This window comes from Ambystoma mexicanum, chromosome 8 (genome assembly GCF_040938575.1).
Source record: "Ambystoma mexicanum isolate Mex_15411 chromosome 8, UKY_AmexF1_1, whole genome shotgun sequence".
Lineage (NCBI taxonomy): Eukaryota > Metazoa > Chordata > Amphibia > Caudata > Ambystomatidae > Ambystoma > Ambystoma mexicanum.
In genome coordinates this window covers 296137032-296148989 of record NC_090929.1, presented here as the reverse complement: position 1 = coordinate 296148989, position 11958 = coordinate 296137032, and positions in this window count along the sequence as shown.

The window sequence follows — 11958 nt, the reverse complement described above, 5'->3', positions numbered from 1 at the left end:
TACCGGTAAGCAAGCAGGTACCATAGTTCCCGGACCGGCAAATTACGAGTTGTCTCGCGGGTGCCTTTCTGCCCGCCAGGTCGGACCTGTCGGGCAGAAAGGCACCCATGAGCACAGAATGTCGGATGGTGCATCCGACTTCCCCATTCCCATTCGGCCTTATGTGGCCGAATGGGAATGGGGAGCATCTTTTTTCTGGCACTCGCAAATGGGCAATTACCGGCTCCGGCAGGGCCGTAATGACCCGGTAATTGCCCATTCAGGGGTGCCGGAAATATTGCAAGTTTGGCGGCAGCCTTCCGGTTTTACCGGCAAGGCTACCGCCAAACTTGTAATGAGGCCCAATGTCATGGAAGACCATGCTCCTCCAATATTATGGTGGAGTTGTATCCTCCATGGTGGACAATGCCTTGGAAGATCATTCTCCTCCATGGCATAACATTTCATGGGAGAGCATCCTCTTCCATAACAATTAATATCAGGGGAGGAGAGTCTTATCCAAAGGGCTAATACAATGATATTATGGGAGAGCAGTTTCTTGCATGGGTGACACACATTGAAAGAGCATTCTCCTCCATTTACAATGTCTCTTAAAAGAGAAAGCAAGTGATCACACCATCCTGGAGGGAGAAAATACCAACCAGTCACCTCGAACTATCTGAATGTAACCAGAACACTATAGGGGCCACATGACAGCCAAATGAGAACTAGAATGAGCATTTATGCTAATCATAAGACATGATAGATGCATAAACATTGAAGCTTCCATACAAATAATTATTGCTGTGAGAAAGGCCAGTGGTTGAAACATGTGTCAGCTGGACTGTGGTTATGTCAATTAAAATTGACTTTTTGAAAACTCATCAATTAAATTGTATCATTCTTATTGATCTGATTGGAAAATTGTTTTACATTTCTGTATTCATAAATGTTTGGTAAGTGCAGAACACTGGTTTAACACCATAGCTTTATTAACCACCATGAAAGACAATATCATGGGAGTGTAATTTCATGGAACAGCAATGTCCTTCATGAAGGACTTTATAATGGGAGGTAATTCTCCTTCATAAGAGATAGTTATTTGGGGGCACTTTCCTGCACGAGGAAACGTTTTATGAGAGAGTGGTCTCATCCATTGGTGCAATATCATGGGCATGCACTCCCCTTTATTTGTGATGCCAGGGAAGGGCTGTCTCCTCCATGGTGGATAATATAATTTTCTAATGGAAAAGCAATCTCCTCCATGAAGGACAATATCATGAGAGGATAATCTTCATGGGACGACTTCATGGGAGGGCAGTATGATCCATGGGGCATCAAAGACAATATTATGGGAGAGTTGTGTGGCATGAGAGAGCAGTCCCCTGTACAAGAGCCAATATGGGAGGGGAATCGTTCCTGTAGCAGATGGTATTTCAGAAGAACAGTCTCAAATATAGAGAGACATTTCATGTGAGAGTATCCACCTCCTTGGGGGACAATATCATGAGAGGGCAGTCTCATAAATTGGGACAAAAGCATGTCTCCTCCATGGGAGACAAAATCGAGGAAAGACATTGTCCTAAATGGGGTCAATATCATGGGACTGTTCAATCCTCCATGTGGACATTATCATTGTAAATCTGTCTCCTCCTTGAGGGACAGAATCAGGGTGGAGGTTGTCTCCTAAAAAAGATACAGTATCATGGGGGAGCAGTACCCTCTATAGAGTGCTCCAGAATGCCACCTGTGTGGGTGGAATAGCCTGAGCTTTTTTGATTTTTAATAATAAAATGGTGCAGGTCTTTGAAAGGTCAGTTTGCTGATCAGACCCCTCTTTCATAATGCTGCATGCTGAAAAGCACAGTCTAAGCATGAAACTCTGCTGGGCATGTCTACTGGCACCACACAGCAGCTACCTTGCAGCTAGGCAACATGGCAGTACAAAGTGACATGTGCATTCCTGCCATCAGAGAGATAGAGCAGAAAGCTCAAAACCAGGATCCCACGTTACCTGTGAGCAGGCCTGAAACTAAATGAAATCATACAATTGTGTGCTCACGGAACCTGGTTGCAGATACATCTGAGTTCAAGTCTTGTTAGGACATGGTGATTTCTGGGAATTCACCATTATACTGACCTAAACCGTTTTTGAAATAATTGTATTGCCAACTTGGTATACAGTGACCTTCCTGACAGGGCCTCCGGTGTGTGACTCAGTTTCACCCAAAGCTACCATTAGTGGTTAGCTCCAGCAAAAGCCTTTGTCTTCTTGGAGAAAGGTTTGTCACCTACCAAGAAGACAGGAGCCATCTCCAGGGGGCAGGAAAAGGTCTAGTGCTTCAAAGGGCAGGTTCTGCCAGGCCAAAGGAAATCCCAACCTTCCTGTGTCCCTCCATACTTCCTTGAGTCAAAGCACTCTAGGTATGTCTTCAGCAGCAGAATATTCTGAAAAAGCCCCTAGGATTGGACCTCTAGAAGGGAACCAATCCTCTGTAGAAAACTGCTTATTTATGAGGGCAAGACCACCCCCCTATGAATCATCTTTGGACTACTGAAGACGGCGGATTCCACCTGGAACTTTGTTGGGAGTACAGTATGCAAAGTGCTCTTCCATAGGGATGAAGACAAAGGTTTCAAGAAAAGGGCAAGCCTTTTTCCCAATCTATCCCAGAGAAAGATGTATGATGACCTGCTGGCTGGATAAAGCCTACTGAAACTGAAATGACTGGTATCCCAGAGCCGGCTCACTGGAAGTGGCAACCCCAAGCAACCTTTGTAGACGGGAAGTGCAGCCCCAAGGCTGTACTTGCCCCTTGACACACTTGACAGGGCCCCCAGCAAGTACAGAATCAAGGAAGTGACCCCTGCCAATCCCCAAATCTCCGTCCAAGCTGCTGCAAGGGAACCACAGCAGACATTTTCAACCGTGATGCGTGACTGCCTCATGCACCTCTGAGTTTTGCTCGATGGCGCTGTTGAAAACCCTGTTGTTGTCACATCCAAGACCTACCTCCGTCCCCAACTCAATACTATCTGTGCAGTTATGATATTGTTTTGGCCCCCAAGGTGTTACGCTGCAGTGATGCAATGCTGCATTGATCCAGTTGAGCCTGCTCACCTCCAATGGGAAGCCTTCCCTTCGCCACATCAGAAGCCCCCAAGTCTTTCTTTTCCGCTTTCCCGACACAGCCTGCCATTTCCCAGCATCTTTGGCTTGCAAACCGTCACTGCTGCCAGAAGACACAGTGCTGTTGGATTCCATCAACGCGCTCCCCGACTCGACAGATGTTTAACAGCTTAAAGCCTGCAAATCAAGAATTAAGGTACTGCTTTAACGGGTTTGAGTGATATTTAAGAACCGACTCCTTAGTTTTTTTAAGACAAGTCCTTGAATTGGAACATTTGCTGCAAAAACTGTTTCCCGGCTACTCCTGTCTTTAGACCCAGAGTGCCCCCTTTCATTACAAAATATACATACTCTGTGTCTGCTTTTAGGGCTTTGATATAGTGTTTTAGATTAGTGTGTTTGTATTTTTAGTTTTAAGTATCCTACTTTTATAGAACCTTGGTAGGACATTCTTTTATTTTGCTCCCATAGTACTATTGTTGTTTGGACTGCTTCTCTGCTAGTGCACATCACTCTTGAAGAGTACTGCCCATCCTCTACCCTTCTACCTTCAATAGGCAAAGGATGTATATCTGTTGAGCTGTTTTAGTGGTATTGTAGGGCTAAGTAGGAGTTTTCTACTCTACTAATCCCTGTACTCCTGTGGAGCAGTAGTAAAAAATAAAGGCTGTACAGGTATCGTTAGAAACACTGCCAGGTAACGTTTGTTGCCTAATGGAACTATACATGGACTCTGCGAAGGGCTTCAAATCTAGTGCCCTTCATGATTTATGGCAGGAAAGCAGACTCTCTTGGAGCAGTAAGGTTAGCAAACCTGAAATGCTGAACATCCTAAAGCTTTTGAGGAAACAAGAGTGGCAGAGGAGAGCCAAGGGGACAGTCATAGTGATAGCTATTCCTGCCCTTCTCCCAAAGAGTAGGTGGCATGGCGTCCCAAAGAGCCTACATTTAAGTGAGGTCCCAAGATTCTGTTAGGTCCAAGTCTCAGCCAGGTCCCAGCGTAGTCACACTGGAGCCGAATTGGCAGCTAGAATCCCCTCCTGGATAAAAGGAGGGGGCCCTAGTGGAGAAGAAACTGGGATTTAGCAGCCCAAGCAGAACAGAAGGAGGGTGATGCGAAGGCTGCACAACCTAGATCTTGAGGGAAAAGAGAAACCTCCAGGCAGGCATCTGAGGTGGGGGGAGGGGGAGCAGGGTTTCAATCAATGGCGCCCAAGGAAAGTCCCAGTGCCACACCCACAAGATCCTAGCCATACGAGGTGGGGAAAGACAATGTGACTGATTTGAAGCACTTCAGGCTTTGGAAGTTGGTGGGGATTGTGGGTGCACCACCAATGAGCCACTTACCTGCAGAGGGCAATGATAAAATCTATCCATTAGCCCCAGTGGAGAGGCCCATCTGTTCCAAAATGAAGACTGCCACCCTCAGGAAGCTTTGCAAGACTCCAGGTAGTTTTAGAGAGCTCACTAAACCGGGCAACAAAACCTTTGAGGCATTTATACATTTTCCCTTGAAGTAACTGTGTGGGTGTGTTTCTGGTAACAAAGCCCACACATATTAAGGGAATGTATAGTTTGGGCACATGCTAGCAGGTGCCTAAAATATGTGAGACAGGGTTACACCAAATCTTGTGGACAAGAATATCGCAGGCCCTAGAGAGCTTGCAATGCTGCCCCCATTCTGTGTCCAGAAAATGGGTTCAGGGGAATAAACCCAGAGCAGAGGAAAATACTTCTGATAAAAATAAACAAAAGGAGGGTTGTCACCTTCTTCCAAGAAAGACCCCCCAAATATCTGATGGGAAATTGCAGCCAGATGTCTCATCAGCACCTACAGAAAAGAGAGTGATGGTACCCCTAACAATACCAACACCATCAACACACAAAGGCTGTTTTCTGTGTGTGGAGCTGACCCAAAGTAAGAGAGATCTAGCCTGTAAGGATAGAACCAAACAGGCCATAGTCAGTGCTGGCCTCATGGAGAAGGATATCATCAGTATGGGCATCCAAACAGTGGAATTCCCAATAGTCCACGGAATTTCTGAATGTTCCCTAGTGAATCTGAGTGGGGAAGGTACTGGATCCTCCGAAGAAGAACCTAATTCCTGAAAACTTTTGGGAGCATGTCTTCATCAATGGGAACAAAGCACCTGTGCTTCATGGCACAGCAGCTATTTACACCGCTTTGATGCAACGATGGATGCAAGATGAGCAGTATGTCCAAGGCCCAGATTGCAGCCTCAAAAGGTGTGATGGCCTCAGCCAATGCCCGCTGGCAATGGTAGATTTTACTGGAGGGGGAACCTCCAATCTCTGCGTAGCAGTAAAATGCTCTGTTTCAGTTGATTGTCTGTTAGAGAATGGCCTTCCCAATCCCAAAATAATCATGGCGGTTAGTGGATCCAAGGCTAGCGAAGCAGCAAGAGTAAGGGCCTGAGGTACTTCCGGCTGGAGAGTGAGAGACCGGGGGCCCTGTTAGCACCTATTCTAGTTCATAAATCCATTGAGGCACCAGCTTCCCAGTGGAGCGAGAGGGCTTAGTGGTCACTGGTGTTCCCACTGCAGTAGCACAGGATTCAATGATCTCAGGGGGCCTACTGGCGTAGACAAGGAACCTGAGATGGAGAACACAGTACTTTCAGACCCCTGTTCCTGCCAGAACAGAGCGAGTTGTCCTCAGCTGGCGGCCCCAGTCAGACTGATATTTGCAAGGCACAGAGAGACTGCCCCCTGGCAGGTTTGTGGAAGCAGGCAGAACACCAGGCTCAGAGTGAGGTCCCAGCGTTGTCAAGGTGTACTGATAGAATGGTCTCCTGTACACTGAACCTAAGAAATGAGGAGAGAGGCGGCCAGATATTGGTAGTTTCCAAAAGCCACAGGCGGTTCCTGACGGATGTAGCTTCAAGACATTCCACTGTCAGGTCACTAACGAGTGACCAAGACAGCTGTCGTGTCTGCCCATTTTTACTGGCTTCAGATGAGTGGAAAAACCAAGGAATGTGTGTGTTCCTACCATACTTGCCAAACTTCTGTCAAGTCGGGCATGGCGACAAAGGCCCCGTTAATTCCCCTACCAGTTGTTGGAGGTCCTTTTGAGAGGACAGGAGTAGACATTATAGGCAGTACCCTTTGGGAACACCACACACAATTAACACTACAAGGGACAGTACAAATTCACCTTTGGCACAAGCCTGTACTACACAGTAAAAGTAGTAGCGATGGCTGAGCAGCCAGACTTATCTCAAGAGCAAGTGAGCAGTATCAATAGTTACACAAAGGACAATTACTATGATTCAACAAACACTGACTCAAGGTTTCTGAGTAAAAGAATATACATTTATTTACACATCAGTTGTATAAGTAAAGTAAAGCAGTTGAAAAATCATACTCTTAATACACCACACCACTCCCAATAGATTCCGGACGAAGTAGGTTGGTAGAAAAGTTAGTTTAAAGAGTAGAGAAGGACAAGCCCTCGGATTGGCGAAAGGTTTTACACACCTTCACCGCAGCTGAACGAAACAAACAACCGGATTTGCACAGTACCTTTAAATGGAGAAGAAGCTGGAGCTGAGGTGGACGTTCTTGGCAGGTCCTGCAGGCTCACGGTTCCTGAAGCGACTGTCGGATTGACACGAATTAGGAAAACTGGAGGGTCCTGCAATGCCCAGGGAAGAAACCAGCGGCAGAGCAAAGCAACAAATAAAAGGTGCGCTCCTTAAAACCAAAGCGGGGTCCGACCTTCCTGGCTATCCGGCCCACTGTAGCTCTGTACAGCGAATTCGACCAGAGGGGGGGAGTCCTGGCTTGCAGTTTGAGCGAACTGGTTGGTCCCACCAACTCAGGGGAAGAAGATTCCTGGAGGATCTTCTCTGTCGTTGGAGTCTGAAGATTCAGACCTGCAGCAGGGCTTCACCGGGTGGTTCAGTCGTTGTAGGGGTCCTCTTCTGTCAGCTCCTCGTCGGTTCTTTCGTTCCAGTGGCGACTCTGCCTTTCCAGACCCAGAGACCTGCTTTTTATGCAGTTTTCCCCCATTCACACAGCCTGGCTGTCAATCACACAGCAGGGTGGCTGTCCCGGCGGGACAGTCACCTAGCCAATCAAACAGGAGTGCAACTTGGGTTACCAAGGGAATCCATGGCAGGGGTCCTAAAACCCCTCCCTCAGATCCTACCTACCCAGACTTTCAGGCGCCTAAAGAGGGCTTCTGCATAGAAGCCTGCGAAAAAAACGGTGAACAAAGGAATCAAACCTGGTTTGGCGAGCAGAGAAAAACACGAGAAACACATTTTCCAAAAGAAATGGTGAATAAACCCAGCCGGAACAGTATAAAAACAGATGGGTTTAAGTTCGAGGCTACCAAGATAGCCTAAAACAATACCAAGGTAATTTAAGATAACCGCGGTAGGAAAAATAGGGTAATTACCACTGCCACCAGCCAAGTCTTGATGAAAAGGGAGCGTAACAGTGGTCCAAGAGAAACAGAAAAAAAGGGATAAGTATTAACCCTTTCCAGTACTCCATGTAAGATGGTTTGTATTGGGTCTGTGGATTATAAAAGACTAATAATGTCAATGGCAACATTACATGTTCTGGGAGACAGTACTCTGTCCCAGAAAATGGAGTCTGAGTTTGGACGTCTAAAAGACAACCCTTTGTCACTGCACTGAAGGTGCTGTGTAAGACACAGTAAAAAGATGATGCCTATGGAATAGGTGAGGCTCTACAGTCTATGAACACAAACATGTTAAACACACACAGCAAAACACATGTAAGAGTGGGAAAAAAGACTCACACTCTTACCAGGTAAAAAATAAATCCCAGAAATCCAGCAACGCTGCTGAGGGACTCAGTAGGTAAGGGAAATTAGCCATTCTGGAGAATTCTCCCTAACACCCCCCACCCTTCCCCAGACTAAGGGATAGGATGATTGAATCCACTCCTGGATGAATCTCTACCTCTAGTCGGTTAAAAACATCCTAGAGAGACCATCAGCATTTTGATGGTGACATCCTGCTCTGTGCTCAATGGTGAAATCAAACCCTTGCAGGCAGATTGACCATCTCAGAAGTTTTGGGGTTTCCCCTTTCATTTGCATTAACCATCTCGAGGGTTGGTGGTCTGTCTGAATCCTAAAAGAAGATCCATACAAGTATGGTCTAAACGTCTTCAGAGACCACACAATGGCAAAACATTCACGCTCTATGGTTGCCCACCTTGATTCTGGTTCCTTCAGTTTCCTACTGATGAAGCAAATGGGGTGCTCCCTACCTTTCGCATCCAGTTGACTAAGGGCTGCAACTATACCTGTATTGGAGGCATCTGTCTGCACAATGAAGGGTTGGTGATAATCAGGAGGGCTTTCTTCAGGGTTTCAAAGGCTTGAGTGCACTCCTCATTCCATCTAACCCTTTTAGGGAATTTTGGAGAGGATATCATGTTCAAGGGTGACGCTATGGTCCCATAGTTCTCTATGAATTTCCTGTAGTACCCAGTGAGATCTAGGAAAGCTCTCACTTGGGTTTGAGTAGTAGGGATGGGCCAGTTTTGTACAGCTTGTACCTAGCTAGGTAATGGCCTTATTTCACCTCCTACCACATGACCAAGGTAGACCACTTTGCTCTGACTAATTTGACATTTGCTTGCCTTTATGGTCAGATGGGCCTGCTCAAGAGCTTGCAAAACATATCCTAAGTGATCAATATGTTCTTTCCATGTAAGGCTGAACACTGCAATGTCATCCAAGTATGCCATGCAGAAGTCCTCCATCCCATTCAGAACTTTATGGACCATACTTTGGAATGTAGCAGGTGCATTCTTTAGTCCAAAAGGCATAACCTTAAACTGGTAAAGGCCTACTGGGGTGGAGAATGCAGTTTTCTCCTTGGCATGGTCTGTCAGGGCTATTTGCCAATAGCCTGACGTCAGATCAAATTTACTGAGGTACTTGGCTGAACCAAGTCTATCCACCAGTTCATCTGTCCTTGGCAAAGGATGTGCATCAGTCTTAGTGACTGCATTTAGAGCTCTATAGTCCAAATAGAATCTCAACTCCTTGGATCCTGCCTTTGGTACTAGAACAACTGGACTAGACCATGGACTTGTAGATGGCTCTATAACCCCGAGATCAAGCATCTTGTTGATGTGGGATCTCACATGTTCCGACATTCTGTAACCTCTGCTTTTCACAGGTAAGCAATCACCAGTGAGAACATCATGCTGGCCCCAAGGGGTCAAACCTGGTGAAAGTGAAAACAGGGAGGCAAACTGATTTAACAGAACTTTGCACTCCTCCTGTTGTTCAGATGTCAGTTGAGAAGAGAGATTGACTCCTTCTATTTTCTCATCCAAAGGTTGGCCTCTGAGGAGGTCAGATAGAGGTTCACTCTCCTCTTCCTCTTGAGCTGAAGCTAGACGCAAAGCTCCCACTTCTGGTCTCGAGACATATGCCTTCAAACGGTTGGTGTGAAAGACTCTGGGAGCCTCCTTAGGTCTGCCTAAGTCCACCAAATAGTTCACCTCTCCAAGTTTGCCCACAACCTTGAAGGGTCCTATCCATTTGTCCTGCAAGGCCCTCTGCCTTGTTGGCACCATAACTAATACAAGCGGGTCTTGAGTAAACTCAACCATGCTGGCCTTCTGGTCATTCCAATGTTTGACCAAAGCCTGACCTGCTTTTAAGTTACCACTAGCTTCTGCCATCATGTGGGACATTCTCCTCTGGAGACCTATCACATAGTCACTCTGACTGGCTTGGGGGAAGGAGCACTCTCCAACCCCTCCTTAATCAGGGCCATTGGACCTTTGACTGGATAGCCATAGAGAAGTTCAAAGGGACTGTATCCAACTCCCTCCTGAGGGACTTCTCTATAAGCAAAGAGAAGGCATGGCAGTAGAGGGTCCCACTTTCTTTTAAGGGGTTCCTCTAAAGCACCTATCATGCTCTTCATAGTACGATTAAACCTCTCTACCAGTCCATTTGTCTGTGGATGGTAGGCTGTAGAGAACTTGTAAGTGACACCACAGTTTTTCCACATGGCTTGCATGTAGTGGGACATAAAATTGGACCCCCTGTCGGATATCGCTTCCTTAGGAAACCCTACTCTGGTAAAAATACCAAGTGGAGCCTTAGCCACAGCCAGAGCCGTAACAGTTCTCATAGGTATGGCTTCTAGGTATCTTGTAGCATGGTCTACTACAACCAGGATAAACCTGTTCCCTGAAGATGTGGGAGGGTCAAGGGGACCAACAATGTTGATGCCCACCCTCTCAAAAGGAACTTCCACCACTGGGAGAGGCACCAGGGGTGCCACATTCTTGCACCACTCTTGCCAGAGGTTTGGCAAGTGTGACAGAGCCTACAAAATTTGTCAACTTCTGAACCCATCTTAGGCCAGTAGAATTATAAGGAGAGCCTTTCCTTGGTCTTTTTGAAACTCAAATGACCAGGCAAAGGTGTCTCATGGGCCAACTGTAGGAACTGGAGTCTGTTGGCAAGGGGCACTACCATTTTTTTGCAGTCCCCAGGGATAGACTCAGCCGGTTCACTGTAGAAGAGGCCATCTTCCCAGCTTAACCTATGCTTTCCAACTTCTTGGCCATCAAGTTGGTTAGCAGCCTGTTGTCGAAGGCCTTTGAGAGTAGGACACTCTCTATGTCCTCTGCTGAAGTCTGCCCTGTTGGGTCCACCTTCTGCCAGTAAGGACTGCAGCTCAGGATGGTCAACAGGGTCAAGATCTTCAACTAAAATAGTGTCTTTTTCCAGATCTGACTCTTCAGAAACTGGCTCAACCACGCAAGGTTGTACCTCACACTCTGTCTCAGCAAGTGGAGGGATCACAGGTGTGATCTTGGACAATCTTGCGGATGTCCTTGTTGGTAGCACAGGGGTGCTGTCTGACTTTTTCCTAGAGGTCTTGTGTTTCCCCTTTGCCTATTTCTTGCTAGAAATAGCAGCGAGCAACTCCTGTGGAGTGGGAGTGATAGTTTCCTCTATTCTATCAGCTCCTCTGGAAAGCCTCTCAAGGTCTCCCTTGCAGGCCTAGTGAGCTCCTGTCTCCTCTTTATGGGAGTCCTGGGGGTGCTGGACACAACTCCAAGAGTTTTCAGGTCATTACCCAACAGGACTCTCCCAGGCACTTCACTCTGCACACTAACAGGTATTTTGACAGTCATATCATTACACTGGATGAGAGCTGGTAACTGGGGAAGAATTTGCAGAGGGCCTCCAGCTAACTTGGTGAGGCATTTGGGTGCCTTAGCAACATCCTCCACCTTGCAAAATGATTCATCCACCACAGTTATGCTGGCTCCATTGTCTCTGAAGGCAGGAGTCTCCTGGCCATTCACAAGAACACTATCTTTATAATACTCTTTAGTATTATCTGGAATGTAATTATAGACATCTAAATTCTGTTGTTCCCACAAGCCCAGGGACACTAAAGAAACACTAGCTGAGACTCTCATGGGTTCATCAGCCAGTAGGTGAAAGTTTCCACTTGCCATAGGTACTTCTTCCCCTGGGGAGAGTGTCACAGTGCTTGCCCCCAGACATCAGGAGCAGACCAGCCTGCCCCAGATACTAGCACCAATCTGGACCTTTAAAGCCCCAAAAGGTTGCCTCAAGACTTCCTGGACTCTGTCCTGGCACTGTTGGCGCAAGGCTCATTATATTCTTTCAAGGAAGGCAGGTTGCAGGGGAAGAGGAAACACATTCAGCCCAGTCTGAGGCATGCTGGAGGGACTACTTTACCTGGGACCACTTGTGCAGGGTGTGGTTGGAGGGACTACTTCACTTGGAACTACTTGTATGAGGCTATATAAACCACACCCTAAGGACAGAACACGCT